Genomic DNA, 26,113 nt, shown 5'->3' with positions numbered 1-26,113 from the left:
GAACAAATTTTAAAAATTGATGTCTGTTTATGGATAATTCACAGGTAAATAAAAACAGGCTAAATTTATCAAAATAAGTTGCTTGTTCCAAGTCGTTTTCCAGGCAATACTTATAATAGCCAAGAATATCTTTATTGAGAGATTTTTTAGACAAAAGGGTCCAGATTCTAAGTCAACTTACATCACTTGAGGATCTGGCCTGGAACTAGACCAATTTATACTAGCTGAGAACTGCGACTACATTTTCTTCTTTCTAACTTGTATGTTTTGATTTGTTTTATTAACACCTGTGTACTATACATTTTTAATCAGCAGCACAACCTTTCTTACCTGAAATTCTGGGGATAACCATAAAGCTAACTTGGCAATATTTTAGATATCAAACTACCAATATTTTTTCAACTACGTCTAGCGATATCTTCTTACTCTCTGCCTAACTCCCTGTAATTACCATCTATGGAGGAGTTTTTTTATATTTATCCAACCACTGCATGGGAATCAAGCAGGAAAATATATACAACAACACTGGTCACATTTGTGGTATGGATTCAAGTCCCTGTCAATGCTGAAAACCTTCATCTGGTGAGAAACTTCCGCAAATGCTGGATGTTCTTGTAAATGACCTCTCATTTGAACATGAACTGAGGAAAACGGATTTGACCCTTTTGCTGGAAGTCTGACAGCCTTCTTATCAAATATCTTCAAGCTATAACAGCTAACAGATACTGTATTTGCAAGATGGCCAGGAATAACTGATTAGGTTTGGTACGGTTCCAGTTAAGAGAAAAAGACAAGACTCTGCTATTGCAATCTCCTTTTTCCCCTTGCTGCTTTCTTGCATAACAAATTTTTTCCTTATCATTCCTCATTTTAATGCAGAGCATGGTTGCATATTTTCCATGGTCAGTGGACACTTGATTTTAATTACTTCAAAGTTAAATGTGTTTTGAAGGCATTGGCTCCAATTTCAGGGAAGAGAAACAATATAATTGTCACAGAACTGTACAGGAAAAAATGTCAAAACATGAGCTGAATATACCTGAAAAAAATGGATACATTAATATACTGTTTACCTTCCCCTAGACCTTTTTATAGTGACAACATTAACACAATTATGCCAAGGAGTTAACTTACTCACCAGATAACAGTTATCAGAGGTTAAAATGTTGGTCCTGGGTCTCACAACCATGCTAACGTGTCCATACTGCACTATACAGACCTTCTGACTGGGTCCGTGGCTTGACCTGGGTCCATACACCAAATGATAGGGCTTGGGCCTGAATCCCAGTGGGACGAGGACACTGACCTACCCCCTTAGCAGGGTCCTAGGACCTAGGTCCTCAGTGCTTGCAGACATGAGTCAGATGGATTTATGTGTGGATGGAAATGGGACTTGGGCTCAAACATGAGAGAGTCTGAGCATAGTAGGCAGCAAAGACGTACTCTTAGGGCAACACTGTGAGCTAGTGTAAATTGCCAGAGCTCAATCCAAGTCAATGGAGCAACAGTGATGTCTACCACCTATAACCCTGCCCCTTCTTCTTTTATAAGACATAACCAAATTTATAATGAAGTAGAACCTTAGCAAGGAAAGTAGTAGGAGAAGGAGGAGCACTGATATCATCTCTCCATAATACTACATATTACTAGTTAGTACAGTAAGCTGAATAATTCACTACAGCTCCAAAAAAAACCCCAACAAATTGTAAATTACTGATTACTGCAGGATAATATTCTGAATTAAAACTCTGGCTTTCAAGTGAGAATCCCAAAGTGTCTACAGATTTTAGGTGAGTCTCAAAACATCCCTCGGAGCCACAACAATTAATTAGTTAGTAACTACATTTTACAGATAGGTACACTGAGGCACAGAGAGGTTAAGTGATCTGCCCAAGGTCACCCAGAAAATAATTGTTAAAGATGGGAAAAGACCTCAGGGGTACATCTGCCTGGCAGCTGGGAGAAGTGATTCCCAGTGCAGATAGATAGATTCACGCTACCTCAGCTTGAGCTAGCACACTAAAACTAGAAGTATGAACATTGCAGCATGGGTCAACTGCCTGAGCTTGGACCCAGAGGATCGGGCAAGTCTGGACTCTGGGGGCTGGCCCAAGCCACTGCCCATGCCCCAACATTCCAACTGCTATATTTTAGCATATTAATTTGAGCTGAGCTAGTGGAAGTCTGTCTACTTGCGCTGGAAATCACACCTCCCAACTGGAGTGTATGTATACCCCAGGAGATCTGACTGCAAATTCTGGTCAATAGCCATTAGACAAGTTTCCCTCCCAGGTATATTAACAGTCCCAGGAGAACTCCACAGATATTTTAATTACAGTAGTGCCTAGAGGCTGCAAGCAGGATCCCATTGTGCCAGGTGCTATGCAGACACAGCGTGCAAGACAATTCCTGTCCCCAAGAGTTTACAATCTATCCTACTAAACAAAAATATTTCTTGTTAAGGAAATGTCAATAAAAATATGATGTAATTCTTCCCAGGCCCTGTTTTGAAAATATACAACTTTGACTTGTTATCCAGGAAATGAAAAATGTCTGTAACAGAATTCTTCATGGTTAACATTGCTAATCCTTTACTGTATTTCGACATTCATGTCCTAGTGCTTCCTTCAGAACCATTTCTGAGATTGCATTTATGATTTCTCTCTTCCTCCTCACTCCCCAACCTCTTCAAGAGTATGCAAAAAGAATAGCTCAGTAAATAGATTTTAATTGCATTAAACAGCAAATTAATATTTCCCTCTAGATATTCTACGTTGTCTCACCAAACCAGAAAACTACAAATACAGTCATGCACTGATGGGAGCCTCATTTACAAAAAGTTATTCCTGTGAACTGGCTTCTGTCCAATAGGTAAGAGTAACTGAGGTAATTTAAATATGCTTGAACACAGGAACAAATGCTCAAGCTCTGTTGCTCTCTTTGTTGAAACCCATTCTTTCGGAAAATCATTTTCTTTACCCATTGGACAACAAAATGCATTGTCAAGAAATTTTATAGCAATAATTATAAAAGATGTCCATTTGAACCCATTGAGGTCTTACTGATTTTACAACACCCAGCAGACCTCCCGGCAGGAGAACACTATATTTATGTTAGCAATATATGCGAGAATTGAGATCGTAAAATTAAATGACCACATAGAACTGTCATTTATATGATGAGCGCCTACATATGTGAAGCCTAGTTTATTTTGTGGCATAGGGTAGCACTAAATGGTCCACTCTCAGTGACTGTTTTTAATCACGCATTTCTTCACTGTTTCTGCAATATTACATTTGAAGGACTGGTAAGCAGTTTGCTGTGAAATGTTAAATGGATACTGGCAGTACCAGCCTGATAGAAGTGCTCACTAAAATAGAAGTACAGTACATATTGTATGTAATTCTTTTATGAGACACATTATGGTTACTAGAATAACATTTCACCATTACCAACTGCTGAGAGAAAAGTCATTAAGATATTTGGCAAGCCAGTGTAATTTTTCAGCAAAACTATAGTACAAGACCTGAGAATAGCTTCTGTAGAAAGAGGTTAGCAGTCTCAAGAAAACAACTGAAGTCTTCTGTGTCATTTTATTCATAGGGGTTTATTTTCAGATTCCAATGAGAAAGTTATTGCTTCTAGAGAGTGAACAATTGAGCCTTAACCCTTATTATAACAGTGCAATTTCAGAGTAGCAATAATAAATCTTGCTGCAGTGTTTCCATTAAAAATCTCTTTTCTAAGGAGTTTTTATGGTCTATACTGTCACACAGACATATTATGAGGGATTTTTAAAAACTATTGTTTTAAAACAAAAGGAAATTAAAGGTGTATTTAAGCACCGTTAAAAGGCTGAGATGGGAACAAAACAAAAGCCCGAAAAATCCAAGTTAGAAAGTACAGCCCATCCTTCTCATGTTGTTATTCACATGTACTGCAGCAATATTAGTGCAAAACAGTATACCCTTCATGAACACAGTGGGGTGAGTTCTAGAGGCATTACCTCGCTTATGGCAATTTGTGACACAATCCTGGAATTATTTAACCTCCGATTAACATATCAAAATCTGAACTACAGATGTCACCTTGCCCTCAGTGCTCCTAGTAAATATGATTTTTTTCCCTTCCTGGCCCTGTACTCTAATGATGTGACAAGGCATTGCAGCTTCAAGGTGCAAACACTTTCAACGAAACAGCCACTATGCATCATCTAACTAAATCCCTTTCTCTGTAACAAGTACAGTAATGACCTATTACAGTATTATCACAAGGTAACAAAACATAAGTAATGAGGCCCAATGCAACCTTACACTTCAAGTTGTCAGTGTTTCCAATGGAAACAATGCCTTCTGGTTAAAGTGGCCTGACAGGAGATCTCGCGAAGGGCCTGTAAATGATGCAGGAGACAACTAAACAAGCTGCTATTTTATTCCCACAGCCTGCAGGCTGCAGGTCTAAACTGTGACAATCTCAAAATGGTGACAGGTTTAAATAGTGGTTGCCATTTATCTCATTTGGAAGAAGACATTTTTAATATTTCATTTTATGTCTGATATCACATATTGCCCAGGCATGGGAGCTAACAACACACTCAAACAGACTAACTGCCTGAATGGATTCTAGCTCCAGAAAACAGATAAATGTGCCTAATTGGTCCATTCGCTAACACTAGAGTAACTCCATTGAAGTCACTGGCATTAAATGATGTAAAACCCACATGAGAAGAGAATTACGCCCAGTGCTGTTAATGGTACCTGGTATAAGTGTCCGTGTTCCACATGAATGGTTGAGGTGGCTCTTCAGAAGAATGTGGGTGTTAGTGAATTTCTGATACGGTACTTTGCTACTTCTGTAAAAACTAATTTAATACCGAGAAGGTGGAAAACAAGACAAGCTCATTATAGCCAGAGCACTTCTGATTTTCAAATGACTCAGGAAGAATCCAAATCTCCCATTTATAACTATTTAAAGAAATGATACATTATTTTAAAGCAACTAAAATATTTTCTCAGGAATACTGTGGTAGATTATTCCTGTTCCACTAACTAAAAAATAAAAATTGAACACTTACTTAACAAGATAAAACCAACTACAACAAAGCTGAGTTGCCTCCCCTGTTCTCCCAAATATTTAAGGCTCGATTCTGCAATTTTTTACTCACATAAATGATCCTTATTCACACAGTTCCACTACTCATATAAGAAAGGGTTGGTAGGATCAGTCCTTAGTTCTCCTACATTGAACACAAAATTTCCTGTTGTGTCAGACTATTACAGAGGTTCTCATTGCAAAAATAATTCAAAGATTCAAGTAAAACATAAAAAAGGCTGATAGAGCTCAGCCCCAAGCCAAGGTCAGCACATTCAGAAATAGGATTCTCACTGCAGCCTTAACTTTTTAACCACACATCATTGTGACCCCAATCCTATAAATACTTATGTACATACTTAACTTTACTACCTTGAGTAGTTCTATTGGCCTTCCCTTCCCATAACATCTTTCCCCCAGTACAAACATCTGCTCAACCTGCAAGACACCCACATCAATATATGCTCATTTCCACATGCTCGTTCCAGCCACCCCTCCCCTCTTGTAAGTTCCTTAGTAGTAGTAGTAAAGTTAAGCATATGCATAAGCATTTGCAGGATCAGGGCTTCAGGATTCCATGCAGAATTGGATAGTGAGATGTAAATCAGCTGATACTGAGTTAATATGTGACTTCTTATGAAGTGAGGTTAATTCATACATTTAAATATTAGGACATGCAGACATTTATATTTTCTTGCAAAACTGCAGTTTTAAAATGTACTAGAAAGAGATTCATAATGCCAGATCAGAGAATGAAGTAAACCTCATGAATGAAATGCAGAGCATATACAGATCCATTCTAGAGCCAGTTCTACAGCTGAACTGAAGTCCACAGTACACAGTTACTGCTAAAATAGTTTCTTGAACAAAAATTCTAAACTTTAAAAAAAAAGTAAACTAAGCGAACTTACTTTCCTCAAAAGGAGGAAATATGGCTAAAGCCTCAGAGCCAGCAGCCACATACATTTGCAAATAAAATGATGAAATAAACTTAGTATTCTGAGGCAAACAAACAAACTGCATTTGTGAAGTTAATTTAAGAATAAGTGCCTTCTGTTCTGGATCCCTAGTGTTCAACTTTCATTTTTATTTGATTTCAGTAAAAAATAATGTCAGTTATTAATATATATTTTATGCTATATTGTTCTTTAATTGTGCCTGAGCTATTGAATTAAATGAGAGTTTGACAATGTTAGGACTACAGGACCAAGTCATGTATGAAGCATACATGGTAATACAGTGGTGAAAAAAGTAAAATCTTTTTCACCAACAATGAATGAATGAAATCAAGTCAGTTCAATCTCCATTATCACTTTTTTTCCTGTAAAATTGTTGGATGTTGTATGGGGTTTTTTTTAAGTGAGCTACATTTGCCTCTCTTTTGATATATTTGCAAACATATTAACGATAAACTACAGATGGTTTTGTTTTCAAGACTTGTGTGTTGTTATGCCACAAAGGCTTGCTCCTCTGCATTGTGAATCCTTACATCTGATTTTAAAATGTGAAAGCTTAGAGATGGTTCTTGATAATTTCTGTGCTCATTTAGGACCTAATTCAAAGGTCATTACAATCAACAGGAGTCTTTCTACTAATTTCAATTAGCTTTGTAACAGTCCCTTACGCTCTCTCAAAAGAAAACTTCCAGACTTTTAAAAAGAGGCAAGGAAAACTCACATTCTTTTTTTTTATTTGACAGTTTTTTCCCCAAAACGAAAATCTTGAGCAATATTGAATATGTCAACCGGCATCCTGTCAACATAATGTAGTAAAAAGTTGAGCATGTGCCTAGTGCTTTCAGGGCCAGGGTCTTACGCAAGTGCTTAACTTTGAAGTAGATGAGACTATTCATATGTTTAATGGGACTTCTCACACACTTAAAGTCAAATATGTGTGCAGGGTCATGCTGTGACAGAATAAACCCATGTTCACACCCTACACAATATTGTAATAAAGTTTGTATAAGATGTGCCTTGTGTAAGATATCATTTGAAAACTCATAATTTGCTGGTCAGTATTGTTCTGATAAAATATGCGTGGCAACATTATATGTGAAGTTAGAATATTCCCCTGTATGCCGTTATTAACACATGTTCCAAACGCCACAGTTCTGCCCAAAGAGAAGTTAGCAAACGGGTCTGTCCTAAACAAAGGAATGCGTGCTTTGCTTACTTTGCATTTAAGCAGTAAACGGAGTCATCAAGCAGGAAGGGAAGACAAAGGAAGCTCAAACAGGTGAAAAAACCAGCAGGGAATACCCGTCCACATAGACCCTTTGGCTCCTGGTTCTCAGCTGGAAATGTTTTTCGAGAGGGGGACTGAAACAAGAAAAAGGAGGGACAAACACCTCAAGGAACCTCTCTCTTTCTTTCCCTGCCCATTGCAGTCACTGCATCTGAAGAGACAAAGAAAGCAGCACTTGGACTCTGAAGGAGAAGTCCTGGCCTGAGAGTTTGGTCACTAATCTGCTGGAGCATGTGGTGAGAAACTTTGCTTGCATATAATATAGTTTGCTAAGTTAGGCATTAGTAAACATTTTATCTTTATTTTTCTTGTAACAATTTCTGACTTTTATGCCTCATTACTTTTCACTCAAAATCTCTCTCTTTCTAGTTAATAAACTTGTTTTATTGTTTCATCTAATCCAGTGTGCTCAAATCGAAGTGTCTGGGTAACTCCATTTGGGGTAACAAGTTGTGTGCATATTATTCCTTTAAAGGAATAATGACTTAATATGTTCATACTGTCCAGGAGAAGACTGGGTAGTGCAGGACATATACTTCGGGGGGGGGGAAATCTGCAACTGGGAGTGTCTTAGGGTCACCCTGTGGTAATTTTTAAGGCTGGCAAGAACCAAGATGTGGCTGACTGGCTGCACACAGATATAGTTGAGAGTGAGTTATATGCTGGAGGCTGTCTGTGAGCAGCAAGACATTGTAAAAGAACATAAGAATGGCTATACTGGGTCAGACCAAAGGCCAAACAGCCCAGTCTCCTGTCTACCGACAGTGGCCAATGCCAGGTGTCCCACAGGGAATGAACCTAACAGGTAATAATCAAATGATCTCTCTCCCGCCATCCATCTCCACCCTCTGACAAACAGCGGCTAGGGACACCATTTCTTACCCGTCCTGGCTAATAGCCATTAATGGACTTAACCTCCATGAATTTATCTAGCTCTCTTTTAAGCCCTGTTATAGTCCGAGCCTTCACAACCTCCTCAGGCAAGGAGTTCCACAGGTTGACTGTGAGCTGTGTGAAGAAGAACTGCCTTTATTTGTTTTAAACATGCTGCCCATTTATTTCATTTGGTGTCCCCTAGTTCTTGTATTATGGGAACAAGTAAATAACTTTTCCTTATTCACTTTCTCCACACCACTCATGATTTCATATACCTCTATCATATCCCCCCCTTAGTCTCCTCTTTTCCAGGCTGAAAAGTCCTAGCCTCCTTAATATCTCCTCATATGGGACCCGTTCCAAACCCCTAATCATTTTAGTTGCCCTTCTCTGAACCTTTTCTAATGCCAGTATATCTTTTTTGAGATGAGGAGACCACATCCGTACGCGTTATTCAAGATGTGGGCATACCATGGATTTATATAAGGGCATAAGATATTTGCCATCTTATTCTCTATCCCTTTTTTAATGATTCCTAACATCCTGTTTGCTTTTTTGACTGCCTCTGCACACTGCGTGGACGTCTTCAGAGAACTATTCACGATGACTCCAAGATCTCTTTCCTGATTAGTTGTAGCTAAATTAGCCCCCATCATATTGTATGTATCGTTGGGGTTATTTTTTCCAATGTGCATTACTTTACATTTATCCACATTAAATTTCATTTGCCATTTTGTTTTTGCCCAATCACTTAGTTTTGTGAAATCTTTTTGAAGTTCTTCACAGTCTGCTTTGGTCTTAACTATCTTGAGCAGTTTAGTATCATCTGCAAACTTTGCCACCTCACTGTTTACCACTTTCTTCAGATCATTTATGAATAAGTTGAATAGGATTGGTCCTAGGACTGACCCTTGGGGAACCCACAGGGCCGGCTCCAGACCCCAGCGCGCCAAGCAGGCACGTGGGGCGGCATTGTCCTGGCAGGGCGGCATTTGGCTCCGGCGGACCTTCCGCAGTCATGGGGTCCACCGGAGCCCCAGGACGAGCGGACCCGCCGCAGGCATGACTGCGGAGGGTCCCCTCTTCCCGCGGCTCCGCTTGAGCTCCCGCAGGTATGACTGCGGCGGGTGCGCTGGTCCCGCGGCTCGGACGGAGCTCCTGCAGGCATGCCTGCGGATGCTCCATCGGAGCCGCAGGACCACGGGACCGTCCGCAGGCACTTCTGCCCTGGCCGCGGGACCGGGGAAGGGTGGCGCGAGCGGCGCAACGCGCCGCCCTGCTTGGGGCGGCGGAATTTCTAGAGCCGCCCCTGGGAACACCACTAGTTACCCCTCTCCATTCTGAAAATTTACCATTTATTCCCACCCTTTGTTCCCTGTCTTTTAACCAGTTCTCAATCCATGAAAGGATCTTCCCTCTTGTCCCATGACAACTTAATTTACATAAGAGCCTTTGGTGAGGGACCTTGTCAAAGGCTTTCTGGAAATCTAAGTACGCCATGTTCACTGGATCACCTTTGTCCACGTTTGTTGACCCCTTTAAAGAACTCTAATAGATTAGTCAGACATGATTTCCCTTTACAGAAACCATGTTGACTTTTGCCTAACAATTTATGTTCTGCTATGTATCTGACAATTTTATTCTTTACTATTGTTTCAACTAATTTGCCCGGTACTGATGTTAGACTTACTGGTCTGTAATTGCCGGGATCACCTCTAGAGCCCTTTTTAAATATTGGTGTTACATTAGCTATCTTCCAGTCATTGGGTACAGAAGCTGATTTAAAGGACAGGTTACAAACCATAGTTAATAGTTCCACAATTTCACATTTGAGTTCTTTCAGAACTCTTGGGTGAATGCCATCTGGTCCCGGTGACTTGTTACTGTTAAGTTTATCAATTTGTTCCAAAACTTCCTCTAATGACACCTCAATCTGGGACAGTTCCTCAGATTTGTCACCTAAAAAGGATGGCTTAGGTTTGGGAATCTCCCTAACATCCTCAGCAGTGAAGACTGAAGCAAAGAATTCATTAAGTTTCTCCTCAATGACTTTAAGGGCTCCTTTTGTATCTCGATCATCCAGGGGCCCCCATTGGTTGTTTAGCAGGTTTCCTACTTCTGATGTACTTAAAAAACATTTTGTTATTACCTTTTGAGTTTTTGGCTAGCTGTTCTTCAAACTCCTTTTTGGCTTTTCTTATTACATTTTTACACTTAATTTGGCAGTGTTTCTGCTCCTTTCTATTTACCTCACTAGGCTTTGACTTCCACTTTTTAAAAGATGCCTTCTTATCTCTCACTGCTTCTTTTACATGGTTGTTAAGCCATGGTGGCTCTTTTTTAGTTCTTTTACTGTGTTTTTTAATTTGGGGTATACATTTAAGTTGGGCCTCTATTATGGTGTCTTTGAAAAGTGTCCATGAAGGTATAGGGCACCCCAGGTTATAGGGCAGGGACACAGCTACTGCTTGGTCTGGATTGTGCTCCAGTTGTGTCACACATGCACCTTAATTTATTTTTAAAGTATTTTCAGTATATGTTGAGTGAATCCATAGCTATTTGAATGTCAACGTTGCAAGTGTCAAAACTTTAGTTTGTAAAAGTTTCAAATGAAATTTATAGAAAACAACTGTTGTGTCAAAGAACTTTTTTTTAACCAAGTTTCACCCTGGCAGGTATATTTTTAGAGCGTTATAAAATCCTGAATATAGTATTTAGAACTGAACAGGCAATTCACCCTTAACTATAGAAGCAATAACTGACATCACTATAATGCTGAACAGCAATAGTTATGAAAGAATTTACCAAAATTTACAGTACAATCTAAAACAGAGCTGGGATAATCTGCTGAGTAAAGCAGATTACATTTTTTAAACAGTCAAAGTTTGCCAGGCTTGCAAACTCTAAAAATGTGAACTATTTGGTAATTAGTATCTGTAGCATTTGGTAAATTATCCCTCAGCCCAAATATCCGTGAATCAGATTTTGACCTTATTTACACTGGTGTAAGTCTAGAGTAGCTCCATTTAAATCAACAGAAGTATTCTGAATTTATACCACTGTAAGTGATGCAGAATTTGGACCTTTGTCTTAAAAAATGCTTTGCGTTTTGTGATTAAAGCCATGCCCTTTCTCAGTCCCCTTCTGATGGCCTTAAACAAAAAAAATGAGTCTCAGAAGTTCTCTTTTCACTGTTTCAACAGCTTTCTTTCATAGAATCACAGAACCTAGAAGTGGCAAAGACCTAGGGACTGATTCTCTCCTCTATTCTATTGGTTTTATACTACATTAAAATCAATTGATACTCAATAGAGGTCAATCAGTGTGAAACAGTGAAAAAACCAGGCTCCTATTATGTAATCTAATCCACCCCCTTGCCAATGCAGGATTTTTCCTAATGGTATGTTCTTCGGAACTTTATTCAGTTCACATTCAAAAATCTTTGTATTTCCATAGCATGTACCAAGCACCCAAAAGTGTTTTTTCGAACATTAATTCATGAAATTCTTACAATAGTCTGATGAAATTGTGACGCATTATCATCTCCATCCTAAAGATGGGGAAAGTAAAGCATAGGTATTCTCTAGGACTAGGTCCCACAGGAGTTTTGTGGTAGAGCCTGAAATAGAAGTGACACCTCCTGACTCACACTCCCCTGATTTACCACATCCTTCCCCCAGAAGGAGTAGGGCTTCTACAACCCTGTGGAGATTTTCTCACAGACATTCACCATCTCAGAATGAGCTAGCCTTACACATGCCTACAAGTAAAATCACCTTCAGAATAAGTTTTCGTCAGTGTCCAAACTGCAGAGAACGAGTTCCTTAAGGTCTCAGTGCAGTTATCCAATCTCTCAAGGGATTTTAGTGTGGCAGTCAGGCTTAAGATCTGTGTGTATCTCTCTTGGGATCAAGAAGGAATTTTTTCCTTCTGAGGCAAAACTGGTCAGAGTGTCAGGGGTTGGGGAAGGCTGAGTTCTCTTCCCTTGTAGCATCATGGAGACCAGATTTTAGGTTAAGAAGAATAAGAATTGGAATTCAACATTAGGAATTTTGAATTGCACCAGTGTTCAGTGTGAATAAATCACTGAAAGGACCAGCTCTCAGGGGTAAATATGAGCAAGAGACCCTGGAATATGGCTGGTTAGCCTAGTAGGCTGTAGGACAAAGTGGGCAACTTACATCTTCACAGTGAGGTATCCCTCACATGTACCCTGATTTTTCCTGGTGAGGGGAGGGGCAAGAGTCTTCAGAGGGGCCTGGGTCCCAGGGATTAGCCTGAAGAGGGCCAACACTAATTTGTTGGTTATATGGTATGAGGCCATTTAACCTCAAACTGGATCCAATGAAATACCTGGTATTGAGTGGATGGAACTGAATAGCCTTCCTTACCCCTGTTGGTTAAAGTTAATAAAGTTGACATTTGCTGCTTTCATATCCATCTCTGTGTCCGTGTTTTGTTCACCTGTATAGTCAAATAAAATAATCCCAGTAATATCACTTTAAAAGTTAAATGGACAATTAAAATTTTAAGCCCGGAAAGCTATGAACATGTTATTCAAAGAGATTTCAATGTTTGTTAGTTTTCAAAGAATTTCTGTATTACTTTACATTCTATTTTTTTAAATGCAGAACAATCTTTTCTGTAGTTATTTTTACAGTTTTGTGAATGTACAGTATAGAGTACCACTTAACAATCAGGGAGTTATCTAAATAATACAGATTAAATCCATAACAGGGACCTTCTTAGATATTTGGGATAATGGCAACTGATTAAATTGTTTTGGATTGTAAATAAAGTTTTAAAAATATTATTCAAATCAAATGCATCAGAGAATACTTTAAACCAGTTATTTACGAAGCACTGTGTTTAACAGAGCAAAGTATTAGACTTAAATTATTTGCTTCCAGTGACCCCTGAAAAAAGGCTTATTTTTGTGGTCTGAATATAAAAAGCTCAGAAATGCTAATCATTCCATCTGGAAATCAAAATTGTAAAATGTTAGATTAATGAATGCTTCCAGTGAGCTCTCACGTGCAGAATAGTAAAGACATTGTTAGCAATTTGTTTTTACAAAAGTGATTAGAATATTTATTTTTGCTAATGCTTTTTCTACATTGGGATTTAGAAAATGAAACAGGTTTGAGTTTAATTCAGTAATATACATTTTTTTATTAAAATACAGATTCCTGCTAAGTTAATTATATGATATTACCAAGAAAATGGATAATCAACAAACCTTTACAAGTTTGTAATCTAAAAGGCAAACAATGCTTCACTGGTCTGACATGTAGGGCCACTTAAAGCTATTTTAAATGGAATTTCTAGTTTTTAATATTTATTATTAAAATGGAAAAAAATTCAAATCCTACTGATTATGTTTTTTTGGCATCTGTTTCTTTTGGTTTTGATTGCAAATGGTGCTCCATAAATGAGAGTGAAGAAGCATTGTCAAGGATATTTGTATAGTTTACTTTTCTTTTTTGTTGTTGTCACCATAATTTTATGATAACTGCTAGGAAAAAGATGTATCTCCTTTGTTTGCAATTAAGTTGAAATTACATTAGGGAAGGACAAGTTCTTACAAAGTAAGAACAGGTTAGAATCTCAGCCCTCGTTTCAAACTAAACTGAAGGTTGTTCTCTTTTTGCTATTCTTTTCTTCTTCTTTTAAACTAATTATGTTTGTCTATGATATAGAGGAAGCAACTAGATACAGGTAAATATCAGTAACACTATTTCATATATTTAAAGTCCAGAAGGGCAACAAAGGTGTGACAAGATTATGGCGATCAACAGATGGCTCAGACAGTGGTGCTATAAGGAGGGCTTTGGGATGTATGCCCACTGGGAAGCATTCCTGGACAAAGGACTGTTCTCTCGGGATGGACTTCACCTGAGTAAGGAGGGCAATAGACTTCTAGGATGGAGGCTGGCACAAGTGATTAAGAGAGCTTTAAACTAGGAATTTGGGGGAGATGGTTGGGAGATGTCCAGGTAATCTCCACGCCGGAATTCAACATTGAGAGGGAAGAAAACAAAGTAAGAAAGGATACAGCCGTGGGTAGGAGAATGGACATAAGGAGGAAGGGTAGTGTAGATACCAGTCTAATAGGTGATACTGGTGGTAGAATGTCTGTGCCTAATCGGGTAAAGAATGTCAGTGGAGCCAAACGGCAAAAATTAAGATGTTTGTACACTAATATGAGGAGCCTAGGTAACAAAATAGAGGAACTAGAGCTACTGGTGCAGGAAGTGAAGCCGGATATTATAGGGATAAGAGAAACATGGTGGAATAGTAGTCATGACTGGAGTACAGGTATTGAAGGCTATGTGCTGTTTAGGAAAGACAGAAATAAAGGCAAAGGTGGTGGAGTAGCATTGTATATCAATGATGAGGTAAACTGTAAATAAATAAGAAATGATGGAATGGATAAGACAGAGTCTGTCTGGGCTAAAATCACATTGGGAAAGAAAGCTACTAGAGTCTCTCCTGAGATAGTGTTTGGGGTGTGCTACAGACGGCCAGGATCTGATTTGGATATGGATAGAGACCTCTCTAATGTTTGTAATGAAGTAAACACTAAGGGGAACTGTGTGATCATGGGAGACTTTAACTTCCCAGATATAGACTGGAGAACAAGTGCTAGTAATAATAATAGGGCTCAGATTTTTCTGGATGCGATAGCTGATGGATTCCTTCACGAAGTAGTTGAAGAACCAACAAGAGGGGATGCCATTTTAGATTTGGTTTTGGTGAGTTGGTGACCTCATAGAAGAAATGGTTGTAGGGGACAACCTTGGTTCGAGTGATCATGAGCTAATTCAGTTCAAACTAGATGGAAGGATAAACAAAAATAGATCTGGGACTAGGGTTTTTTATTTCAAAAGGGCTAACTTTAAAGAATTAAGGAAATTAGTTAGGGAAATGGATTGGACTGAAGAACTTGTGGATCTAAAGGCGGAGGAGGCCTGGAATTACTTCAAGTCAAAGTTGCAGAAACTATCAGAAGCCTGCATCCCAAGAAAGGGGAAAAAATTCACAGGCAAGAGTTGTAGATCAAGCTAGATGAGCAAGCATCTCAGGGAGGTGATTAAGAAAAAGCAGAAAGCCTACAAGGAGTGGAAGATGGGAGAGATTAGCAAGGAAAGCTACCTTATTGAGGTCAGAACATGTAGGGATAAAGTGAGAAAGGCCAAAAGCCATGTAGATTTGGACCTTGCAAAGGGAATTAAAACCAATACTAAAAGGTTCTAGAGCCATATAAATAAAAAGAAAACAAAGAAAGAAGAAGTGGGACCGCTAAACACTGAGGATGGAGTGGAGGTTAAGGATAATCTAGGCATGGCCCAATATCTAAACAAATACTTTGCCTCAGTCTTTAATGAGGCTAATGAGGAGCTTAGGGATAATGGTAGGATGACAAATGGGAATGAGGATATGGAGGTAGATATTACCACATCCAAGATAGAAGCCAAACTCGAACAGCTTAATGGGATGAAATCGGAGGGCCCAGATAATCTTCATCCAAGAATATTAAAGGAACTGGCACATGAAATTGCAAGCTCATTAGCAAGAATTTTTAATGAATCAGTAAACTCAGGGGTTGTACTGTACAACTGGAGAATTGCTAAGAAATTCTCCTATTTTTAAGAAAGGGAAAAAATGTGATCCGAGTAACTATAGGCCTGTTAGTTTGACATCTGTAGTATGCAAGGTCTTGGAAAAATTTTTGAAGGAGAAAGTATTTAAGGACATTGAGGTCAATGATAATTGGGACAAAATACAGCATGGTTTTACAAAAGGTAGATTGTGCCAAACCAACCTGATCTCCTTCTTTGAGAAGTTAACAGATTTTTTAGACAAAGGAAATGCAGTGGATCTAATTTACCTAGATTTCAGTAAGGCATTTGATATGGTTCCACATGGGGAATTATTAGCTAAATTGGAAAAGATGGGGATCAATATGAAAATTGAAAGGTGGATAAGGAACTGGTTAAAGGGGAGACTACAACGGGTCATACTGAAAGGTGAACTGTCAGGATGGAAGGAGGTTACTAGTGGAGTTCCTCAGGGATCAGTTTTGGGACCAATCTTATTTAATCTTTTTATTACTGACCTTGGCACAAAAAGTGGGAATGTGCTAATAAAGTTTGCGGATGACACAAAGCTGGGAGGTATTGCTAACACAGAGAAGGACCAGGATATCATACAGGAAGATCTGGATGACCTTGTAAACTGGAGTAATATTAATAGGATGAAATTTAATAGTGAAAAGTGCAAGGTCATGCATTTAGGGATTAATAACAAGAATTTTGGTTATAAATTGGGGAGACATCAGTTGGAAGTAACAGAGGAGGAGAAGGACCTTGGAGTATTGGTTGATCACAGGATGACTTAGAGCCACCAATGTGATATGGCCGTTAAAAAAGCTAATGCGGTTTTGGGATGCATCAGGCAAGGTATTTCCAGTAAAGATAAGGAGGTGTTAGTACTGTTATACAAGGCATTGGTGAGACCTCATCTGGAATACTGTGTGCAGTTCTGGTCTCCCATGTTTAAGAAGGATGAATTCAAACTGGAACAGGTACAGAGAAGGGCTACTAGGATGATCCGAGAAATGGAAACCTGTCTTATGAAAGGAGACTGAAAGAGCTTGGCTTGTTTAGCCTAACCAAAAGAAGGCTGAGGGGAGATATGATTGCTCTTTATTAATATATCAGAGGGATAAATATCAGGGAGGGAGAGGAATTATTTAAGATTAGTACCAATGTGGATACAAGAACAAATGGATATAAACTGGACACTACGGATATACGAGGACAAACGGATATAAATTGTCAGTCAGGAAATTTAGGCTTGAAATTAGACGAAGGTTTCTAACCATCAGGGGAGTGCAATACTGGAACAGCCTACCGAGGGAAACAGTGGGGGCGAAGGACCTCCATGACTTTAAGATTAAGCTAGATAAGTTTATGGAGGAGATGGTATGATAGGATAATGGGCTTAGTCAATAGGTCAATTAAGCGCCACACTGGTAAATAGTACAATGGGTCAATGATATGATATTCTTAACCTTTTTCCAGAGGGTATGGCTGGAGAGAGTCTTGCCCGCATGCTCGGGGTTCAGCTGACCGCCATATTTGGGGTCGGGAAGGAATTTTCCTCCAGGGAAGATTGGCAGTGGCCCTGGAGGTTTTTCGCCTTCCTCCGAAGCATGGGGCAGGGGTCGCTTGCTAAAGGAGTGGGTGGATCGGCTTATGTGGCCTGCATCTTGCAGGAGGTCAGACTAGATGATCATAATGGTCTCTTCTGATCTTGAATTCTATGATTCTATGATTCTATGAAGTTTAGACTTGAAATTAGATGAAGGTTTCTAACCATTAGAGGAGTGAAGTTCTGGAACAGCCTTCCAAGAAGAGTAGTGGGGGCAAAAGACATATCCGGCTTTAAGACTAAGCTTGATACGTTTATGGAGGGGATGGTATAATGGGATAGCCTAATTTTGGCAATTAATTGATCTTTGATTATTAGCAGGCAAATATGCCCAATGGTCTGTGATGGGATGTTAGATGGGGTGGGATCTGAGTTACTCAGGGCAGGCTCCAGGCACCAGCATTCCAAGCTGGTGCTTGGGGCGGCATTCTGCGAGGGGTGGCAGTCCCTGTTGTTTTGCCCCCAAGCAGCGCACCGAATTGCCGCCGCGGGCAGCGGGGGCAGTCCGTGCGCCCTTAGGGTGGCAGGTGCGTTTCCGCGGTGGCGGCAGTTTGGCGGCAGCTTCTATGTTTAGCTGTCTGGGGCGGCTTCAGCTAAACATAGAAGCTGCCGCCAAATTGCCGCCGCCGTGGAAACGTGCCTGCCGCCCTAAGGGCACACGGACTGCCCCCGCTGTCCGCGGCGGCAATTCGGCGCGCTGCTTGGGGCGGCGAAAACTGTAGAGTCGGCCCTGGAGTTACTACAGAGAATTCTTTCCTGGGTGCTGGCTGGTGAGTCTTGCCCACATGCTCAGGGTTTAACTGATCGCCATATTTGGGGTCGGGAAGGAATTTTCCTCCAGGGCAGATTGGCAGAGGCCCTGGAGGTTTTTCGCCTTCCTCTGCAGCATGGGGCATGGGTCACTTGCTGGAGGATTCCCTGCACCTTGAGGTCTTTAAACCACGATTTGAGGACTTCAATAACTCAGACATAGGTTAGGGGGTTGTTACAGGAGTGGGTGGGTGAGATTCTGTGGCCTGCATTGTGCAGGAGGTCAGACTAGATGGTCCCTTCTGACCTTAAGTCTATGAATCTATGATCTAGTTTGATCTCCAACATAACACATGCTATGGAATTTCACCCAGTATGTGCTGCATCAACTCCATAACTTCTGTTTGAGCTATAGTGTATCACTCAGAAAGATATCATCTAGTCCCATTTAAAAATGCAAGTGATGGAGAATCCATCACTTCCCTAGAGAAGTTGTTCCCCATTGGTTAATTTCCCTTACTGTTAAAAATGAAGTTGTCTAGCTTCAGCTTCCAGTCAGTGGATTTCATTAAGCCTTTTTCTATAGATTAAAGATCCATCTACTATCAGAGAGCAAAAACCTGTAAGAGAACACTGCAACCTTCCTGGCCACACAATAGCAGATTTAAAGGTATCCATCCTACAGCAAAAAAACTTCAGGACCAGACTTCAAAGAGAAACTGCTGAGCTTCAGTTCATTTGCAAATTTGACACCATCAGCTCAGGATTAAACAAAGACTGTGAATGTTTAGCCAACTACAAAAGCAGTTTCTCCTCCCTTGGTGTTCAAACCTCAACTGCTAGAAGAGGGCCTCATCCTCCCTGATTGAACTAACCTCGTTATCTTCAGACTGATTCTTGCCTGCATATTTATACCTGCTTCTGGAAATTTCCATTACATGCGTCTGACAAAGTGGGTATTCACCCACAAAAGCTTATGCTCCAATACATCTGTTAGTCTATAAGATACCACAGGACTCTTTGTTGCTTTTTACTATCAGAATAAATGATGGGTTACTTCTTGTTCCCCTGGAGCAGCCAAGGCCAGGTCAGACCAACCCACAGGAATCTTTCCTGCTGTAGGAAACTTGCACCACCCCACTGCTTCCTGCCCCCTAGAGGGGTCACTATGTGAGGAACTGCCCCCCCCCCATGCATTCAGATCCACACACAGGTGTTCACCCCCGCTGAGCTTCACCCCCTGAATGCACAACCCCCTGCCCCTGATGAGCCCCACCCTCCACATTTATAACCCTCCCAAGACCTCCTACACCTGAATCCCCACTCCGCCAAGCTCCACTCCCGGCATCCAGAGGCCCCCCCCCATCCGTAACATCTCCTACTGAGTCCCCACACACACGACACCCCACCCTGTCGAGCCCCACCCCCGTATCCAGAGCCCCTCCCACATCCAGACCCCCTGCACCTGAATTCCCACCCCCACCTTGCACTCAGATCCCCCGCTGAGCCTCACCCCTTATCCATCCCTCCTCTCCAAATATAGAAATCAAACTACACCTATGCTTAATACCCTAATCTCTAAGGGCTCATTCAAAGTCAAGTGGGCTATCACTTACTTAAGCAGCCATTCTTCAGCAATGCAAAGGTGTAAACAAGAAATTTACTTTTCCTCACAGAGACGTTCAACCATCACATTCACAAGAGACTACTTGTCCCCTGCACCTCAGTTGGGGGTGATCCTCAAAGAGGGGAGGGTGATATAAAAATAAGAGACAATGACCTCCAACTCACCTCTCTTCCTCCCATTTCTCTGTTCATGACACCAGCAACTCTCAAAGAACTGAACTAAGGGAAGGAGAGCCAGCCTGTGAAATTTACTGCAGCGTATGGTGAAACAAAACCTTTGTTTTTAAAGTCACTAAGTTAGGTTTTAGCTTGCGTATCACTCTTATTTTCTTTTGTTTCCAATCTTGACTTTTATACATCAGTACTTGTAATTACTTAAAGCGTGTTAACAAGTGTGTTTGGATTAGAGTGTGCGGGAAACTCGATTTAGAATAACAAGGCTGGTGCATGTATCTTTTCCTCTGATGAAATGACAGACTTTCCATGAGCTTGCATTGTTCAGTAATGTGCTGAACAGTACAAGACACACATTTCTGGGGGAACAAGGCTGGGACTAAGAATTTGCAGGTATTGCCCTGTATGTAGTTCATGTATGCCTGGTCAGAGTGCTTATGTAGTTAGCTGGGAGTGAATTTGCATGCTGAAGGCTGTGTGAGCAGGCCAGGTGTGGCTGCTCTGGCAGCATAGCAGTGTAAAAGGCATCCCAAGCTAGAGACTTAAGGGGACACCGCTGTTCAACATTCCAGATTGTACCCTGAAGAATGTCACACCCACGCTTAGACCATTTCCTCTGACAATCTCCAGAGTAGGCAGCCAAGTCCCACAACACACTGCAAATGCGAGCATAGAGCAATACAGTGAGCTGTGGCACTATGAATCACAGGATATGTATTCAGATAGCTGTATTGCCTCTCATGGCCGGATACAGAGTCAATGTGGGTCCAGGGCATGACAGCAGTGAACTGATATTGACACTATGGTCACACTCTACTGGTTAGACAACCATGTGTTGACTAGCTGGCAATTGTTAAACCTATGGATAGTCTGCACTGAAGACCTATAGTTATTTTAGTATAAGAGTGGCTTATCTAATCAATTCAAACTAAACTCATACAAGCCTGGCTTAAATAAAAGCATCTACAGAGCCTTTTTCATTGGTTTCATAAATTTGTTTAAAATCACACAGTTAGTTAAACCAATACGACATTCTCACATCGACACAGCTTATGAATTAGTTTTTCTCCTCTGGCATCTTGTTCCAAAGTCCTTTGAAGGGACCTATCAACTTCAATAAATCACACTTCTGTCTGAGAATGTTCTGCCCTCTTGTTACAGGTAACACCTATGATTACTGTAAATGAAAGGGAGGAGATAGTATCATTTGCTTTCTCAATTTTTCCTTTTGCTGTGTTTTCAATTTGACAGCACTTTGTGTATGGTCAGTTTTCGAGCTGGGCAAAGAAAGGTATTTCATTTCATGGAGGATTTCACTGTTTCAAAATCTGAGTTCATTCCAATTCAAAACCAAAATCAAAGATTTTGAAATTCTCTGAAAAAAGGGATGGGCCCTGGATCTGGGGCACTCTGCCTGGCAGGCTGCCCTGGAGCCACAGACCCTGGCAGCCCTGGGAGTCCTGACTCAAAGGTAATCTGTATGGCAATCTGTACGGTTGGCTGCCCCAGAGCCATGGATCATAGAAGCCATGGGGTTCACAGCTGCCCACTAGGTGGGTGGCTGAGAAGCCAGGTAGGCAAGCTGGCAGAAAACCAAACAAGTTTCTGTCAGAACCCTGCCTTGTTTCCAGAGGAACTCTGTCAAAATCGAATTATCTCCACAGAACATTTGATTGTGACAAACTGGCAAATTCCAGTACACAACTGTTTTGTTGGAACTTTTCTGACCAGCTCTAGTCAGTTACACTGTTGACAGTGGATAATTTATCCGGGTCCTCTATGGGTACATCCACAAGGCAGTTGGAATCATGCTTCCCAGCACAGGCAGACAGAAATGTGATAGTTCTGCTTGAGCTAGGACACTAAAAATATCCATGTAGTTAGGGTAGCATGAGTGGCAGAATAGGCTAGTGGTCTGAGTAAAAACCCATCCGGTCCCCATGGCTATGTACTCAGAAGGCTAGCCTGAGCCACCACCCATGCAAGTTTGAGCACACTGATATTTTTAGTGTGATAGCTCAAGCAGAACTAGAGTGTGTCTAACTGAGCTGGGAGGCATACTCCCAGCTGCAAAGTAGACATACCTGTGTGGGCCATTCATATTGCAAAATGGAAGGGAATATATTTTTGAAATAGGAAAGTGTGATTATAAAACTACAACCATTGGCAGGGATGGACTCTGGCAGGAACAACTTTTAATTCATTTTAGAACGTCTAGAATTAATGTTCATTGTGTCCCTTTAAGTTTATTCTGCCTGATCAGAGCTAAAAATTTCCCTCACAGCACTTGTAACCACCTCCTTCCTAGCAGTCCTACTTCCATCTTACCTCTGACTCCCAGTTCCATCATTATGACTGACCTCCTGCTGCAATCGTTTACACCCAGATATCCTGCCTCCCTCACTTAATATCTTCTTTGATGGCTCGTCTACACTAGAGAAATCAAAACAGTGGACTATTAGTTGATTGATTTAACTGTTACGTTGCACAATTTTATTTGTTAAAATAAATGAACGAGAACATTTCCGATGCACTGGCCTTGCCTTGCCACCCTGTGGGAAAGATTGTAACTTTTCCTATGCACTTGTTCAGGGGAATAAAAGGGCATAAGATGCCCCATTACTCTTCCAAGCTGGGCAGAGAGGCAGAGTGGCCTCCACAGAACTGCTACTCTGAATCCTGAGCTGTTGAGGGGAGAGTAGGTAAAACCATAACTCTGCCCCCCTACACTCCAGCAAGCATAGCTGAGCTGGCACAGAAAGGAAACTAATCTGCTCGAAGGGAGAAACACGTACTACACTGTGAGTCATAATCCAACCCATATTCTGTTCCTGGGGGGGAGTGCAACTGCATGCTGTTCACTACTTGAGGCTTATAGCAAAAAACCCCAAAACGAACACAACTGAGTCATGCCTTGCTCATTAACTTGCTAATTTGCAAAATTTTGCCATAGTCAGTAGGTCCTTGCCATTATAGCACTTCAAAACATAAATTATCACAGGTTCTGCTGTGCAAAAGACCATCAATGCCAGTTCTACACAAGCCTGGGTGATTCAGACAGACTTTTGTCAACCCATCAAAATGTTCTTTTTTGTTATTATTGAGTGGAATGTGTGTTTTTTTAAAACATAGTCATGAAAATGAGCAAAGCACTACCTGTAAGGCAGAAAAGTTGCAAAAAAAAAAAAGGACTCTTTTGCTATAAAATAGAATTTAAAAATTCTACTGATGCACATTGAGTTTTTGCAGGCTCAACTATCCATCATACCCAGGTACAGACAGGAAATGAGGCCTAGGATCTATTGTGGAAATACTATGGCCAGATGTTATTTGCTCATCAGGTTAATTGTTTCCTACAGCCTGGCTTAAGGTTTTGAGATTTGAGGCCCACTGATACTTTCAAGGTCATACCTGGCTGCCTGAAAGGTTCATGTATCCTGAAGATATACATCTACCTCTTCTACATGAATAATACATTTCACTTACCCTTCCCGTTAATTAGATGTAGTAGGCTGGTAATAGAGAGAAATGGAAGCAGCCATGGAAAAGAGGGAGGAAAGGAGAAGAAACAAGGGCATGAAGCAGAGACCTACAGTATCCAGACAGAGAGGTCAAGAACCTGGAACCTTAAGTAAAAAGTGCATCTGGCAACAGACAGAGACTAGCAGGGAAGGAAACAGAGAAAGAGACCCGGGGACCTGAAAGTAAGGGAAGGAATGAGATCTGAGAACTGATAAGACTGTGAATATAGAGAGCAAAGACCAAAGAGCATGATAAGGGATCTAGGGAGGTCTGTCCTGCTGAGAGGGCTGCAAGTCTGACATGAGTTTTTTAAAAAAATATGCTGCCCTGAAATACATGCAAACTATTTTAAGTATTAAAAAGGCTTGACTTTCCTTTGAGGGAGCTATGTCATTCTAGGAACTTTTCCAACTTTTCCAGAGTTTGTTTTTCTGAAGAATCATAAAGGGTTGAAACTTAGAGCAACTCCTCAGCCTGCCCACCAGTGCCGCACCATCTTCAGCTTCCCTCATAAGCATATCCTACACACCTTGCAAACCCTGCACACTCTCCCCAGCCTGTCTTATGGGCACAGGCTGAACAAGTCTTTTCTCGCATGCTGTATCACCCAGCCTATCTCCTAGGTGCATCACAAATGGATCTGCATCAATAGGCACTCTCCTCAGCTTTCAGAGTAGCCGCCGTGTTAGTCTGTATCCGCAAAAAGAACAAGAGTACTTGTGGCACCTTAGAGACTAACAAATTTATTTGAGCATAAGCTTTCGTGGGCTACAGCCCACTTCTTCGGATGCATGGAATGGAACCTATAGTGAGGAGATATAGATACACATACAGAGAGCATGAAAAGGGGGGAGGTGCCCTACCAACTCTAAGAGGCCAATTAAGTAAGGGGGAAAAGAAAAACTTTTGAAGTGATAATCTCCTCAGCTTCTTTCAGGAGCACACCTTGCACGTAGCCACCCCCAAGTCCACACACTCCCTTTACCCTGTCACTCAGGCACACCTTGCAAATGCCCTCCACCCACATGCATTCTCTCTTCCCAGCCAGTCTCATGGGCACACTTTGTATGTCCCTTTCTCCATGCACAGTGCACAGTCACTTTCCAACATGGCTCCCGTTTCAAATCCTAGCCACAGCTCAGGCTAGCCCTGGCAATACCACACAGCATGCTCAATCAGGATAAGTACAAAACTCCTCAGAATTCTTCATTCTTCTAACTAAATTATTATCTATCTGTAATGTATGTCAGGCACTATGCTGTATTTGCAATTCAGATGCCTACTCCAATTCTAGAGCACACGTACTGTACCAGGAAACTTTCAGCATAAATATGCTATAAAAGTGGAGTTAATTTATACTTCCAACCATAATCAGATAGTTAGAGGATGCTGAATTATTCTCTCTACACTAGTTTTGGATGTCTGACCTCATTTCTTGCATTTGACATTTTGTTGGGCAACTCTTTGCTGATACATTATCATTCAAGCCAGCAGCACCCAAAGTCATACTAATGTGCGTGTGTGGGGGGTGGAAATTAAAGGCTTTTAAGTATTGCTGATTGAGAACAGAGAAAACATCATTTAAAAGCCTTTTAAATTACCATTCCTTCCTTTTGATGCTAAATTTCTCTTTGTTTTGTTTCATGCAGCTGGCTGTATGATGACAAAGTGGCTTGCAATTATCTGGGTGACATTAGATGCCAGCTGAAATGGACACTAAAGAAAAAATCTAACATCCTGTATATATAATTCCTACACCATTTGGCATTGAACCAACTTACCAAATATACTTTCCTTCTTCTCCTGAGTAAATCCCAGGGCCAATGCTGCTATGGCAACGAAAGCCTGGAAAGCCAGGGGGTTTGGATATAAACAGAGTTTTTGAAATGTTGCAGAAGAGTCCTGATTCAGAATCACACAAACCAGTGGGTTATCATAAGCCCCACAAGCAAGACCACATACCAAATTTATATATCTGTGACACAGAAATGGACTTCAAATGGCTACAGAATTCTTAAGGACCCTAATTACTCTGGGGGGTTCATTTTCAATTATTATATGGTTCATTCCAATCACACAGGTACAATGCCACCAGTTCTGTGACGCTTCCTAAAATAGACCTGTAGAAACTGTGCACAGCTGTCAAAATAATGTTATTGTTTTCCAGAATCTGCTTCTAAGATAGTTATTCCAAAGCAATGTAAAAGTTATATTCTTATATTAGCACACTAAGTAGTTCATACCAGTTTAGTAAATCAAATATTCCATACTGCTAGCTTAATAAGATGGGGAGTCATGCATGAAATGACTGCCAGGTTAATGACACAGGGAGCCATGCATGGCATGTATTTGCATATAATAGCACAGAATGTTCTCCTAAATCCTTTAAATTACTCATCAATTCTTAAATAGGCATTTAACTAAGTCCTCATTCGGAATCAGAAAGAAAGTAAGGACCCACCTACAATTTTAAAGAGTGATACATAAGGACTAAACAAAACCTAAAATTCCAGCTTGTAGGAAGAGCTGGAAATCTGCATAAACAAACAAAACCATGATGCTTAGAGATAAAAGTAAATGGACCACATTGGTTTCTATGTAGTGATTCTTAATG

At 40.7% G+C, this 26,113-nt stretch overlaps 1 long non-coding RNA gene across 1 annotated transcript; it reads left to right on the top strand.

The window, feature by feature from the left end:
• The first annotated feature begins 2,173 nt into the window (after positions 1–2,173).
• LOC120371719 lies at positions 2,174–7,526 on the top strand. The gene is made up of 3 exons (XR_005584541.1): positions 2,174–2,292; positions 2,765–2,871; positions 7,478–7,526. It is a non-coding gene; the product is annotated as an uncharacterized LOC120371719 (long non-coding RNA).
• Positions 7,527–26,113: the final 18,587 nt, after the last annotated feature.

The sequence above is a fragment of the Mauremys reevesii genome, linkage group 9 (assembly GCF_016161935.1).
Source record: "Mauremys reevesii isolate NIE-2019 linkage group 9, ASM1616193v1, whole genome shotgun sequence".
In the NCBI taxonomy this organism is placed as follows: domain Eukaryota; kingdom Metazoa; phylum Chordata; order Testudines; family Geoemydidae; genus Mauremys; species Mauremys reevesii.
Note: the sequence above shows the minus strand (reverse complement) of the source record. Positions and strands in the feature narration are given on the sequence as shown.